Consider the following 1,844-nt stretch of genomic DNA (forward strand, 5'->3'; position numbering starts at 1 on the left):
CTCCCCATCCCTGCTTAAAGGATGCTACTTCTGAAAAACAGTCAGCACAGCTCTCTTCCCAAGCCTTCCCCACCTCAACTTTGAGCAAGACTTCCAGAACCCAGTTCTGATACAGGTCTTGGCAGATGCACAGGATTCCACAGATGAGGAGGAGGAAGCCTCCTCCATTTCCTCTTCCTCTTGCCACTTTTTATTCCCCTCCTGCTCTTCCTGCTCTTCCTCCTCCTCATCCTCTATTCTGGTTCTGGATGCTCTAGAGGATGAGGACATGCCTGCTGCTGGGTTTCCAATTCTTCCCGAGTGCTCCCAGGATTCCTCTTCATGATGCTCCCCAGAGACCTCTGAGCTCCTGCTCTTTCTCCCCTTTGTGAGGCCCATTGGATGAGGAGTCCAGCAGGCAAAAAGTGGAGGATACACCTACATGGCGTGCCTTGTCAGACAGTGAATCCTTGCTCACATGTGCACTGGATGAAAAGGTGGCTGAGTTGGTGCAGTTGCTTCTCCTCAAATACCAACCAAAGGAGCCTGTCACAAAGGCTGAGATGCTGAAGACTGTCATCAAGAAGTATAAGGACTGCTTTCCTATGATCTTCGGGAAAGCTCATGAGTTCACAGAACTAATGATTGGCATTGCCCTGACTGAGATGGACCCCAACAACCACTCCTATGTCTTTGAAAACAGTAGAACTCAGCGACCAGGGGAGGCTGAGTGATGGCCAGGGAATGTCCAAGAACCACCTCCTAATTCGTATTCTGAGTGTGGTCTACATCAAGGGCAGCTGTGCCTCTGAGGACGTCATTTGGGAAGCACTGAATTCGATAGGGTGTATGCTGGGAGGGAGGCCTTCATTTATGGGAAGCCCAGGGAGCTCCTCACTATAGACTGGGTGCAGAGAAAGTACCTGGAGCACCGGGAGGTGCCTAAGAACGCTCCTCCACATTATGAATTATTGTGAGGTCTAAGATCCCATTCAGAAATCAAAAAGAGGAAAGTCCTAGAGGTTTTAGGCAAGCTCGACAGTACCATTGCTAATTCCTTTCCATCCTGGTGTGTGGATGCTTTGAAAGATGTGGAAGGCAGAGCCCAGGCTGTAATTGACACCACAGATGATGCTGCTTCCACGGCCAGTGCAAGCCCCAGTGTCATGTCCACCAACTTCTGTCCTGAGTCAAGTCTGAGGCTGATTCCCCTTCTGTGTTTGAAGAGGGCAGTCGAGGTTCTAGGCAGGGGAGGGCGAGAGTGGAGCTGGAGGGACCACAGTGTTCTTTGTGTTCCTGTTTCATATGAGTGACTTAGAATTTAACATTTTGTTGGCGGGAGGCAGTATTTTTCAAATGCTTCCCCTTTTGGTTGGCTGAATTCACTTCAGAATCTTAGTTCATGAAAATCGTCACACATGTACTGCTGTTTGTCTGGTTTAAGAGTAAGGATTTGATAGTTTGTAAGGAAAACCTTCTGTCTTATCTGGAACAGTAGAATGTGGTATTGGGATTGGATTGGAATTTTCTTTGAAATGTGAAAGAACTCGGTATTTAAATCGTGGAACAAAATACAGGATTGTTAATTTTTGACATTCCTCATCCTCCTTATTCCGTTGTTCTTGACAACTACAGCTATATATCTGGGTTTGTTTGGCTTGTTCAAGAAAGTAGCAGAATTTAAACCTTAATAAATAAAAGCACCGCTGACTCTGTTACTTGCTGAACATTATTTCAGCATTCGCTTGCGGAAAGCACTGTTCTTTGTGGGGATACTATCAAAACAAGGTTTCTTCCCACCCATAACACGATAAAGTCTAGGTTCAGAAGCCATATCAGGAAGGGGAAGATTTTCTCTATGATCT

The 1,844-nt window shown here is 46.5% G+C and overlaps 1 pseudogene; it reads left to right on the forward strand.

The window, feature by feature from the left end:
- LOC105539735 overlaps nt 1–1,033 on the forward strand; it is an 8,867-nt pseudogene extending 7,834 nt beyond the window's left edge.
- Nucleotides 1,034–1,844: the final 811 nt, after the last annotated feature.

The sequence above is a fragment of the Mandrillus leucophaeus genome, unplaced genomic scaffold, assembly GCF_000951045.1.
Source record: "Mandrillus leucophaeus isolate KB7577 unplaced genomic scaffold, Mleu.le_1.0 Scaffold2085, whole genome shotgun sequence".
NCBI lineage: Eukaryota > Metazoa > Chordata > Mammalia > Primates > Cercopithecidae > Mandrillus > Mandrillus leucophaeus.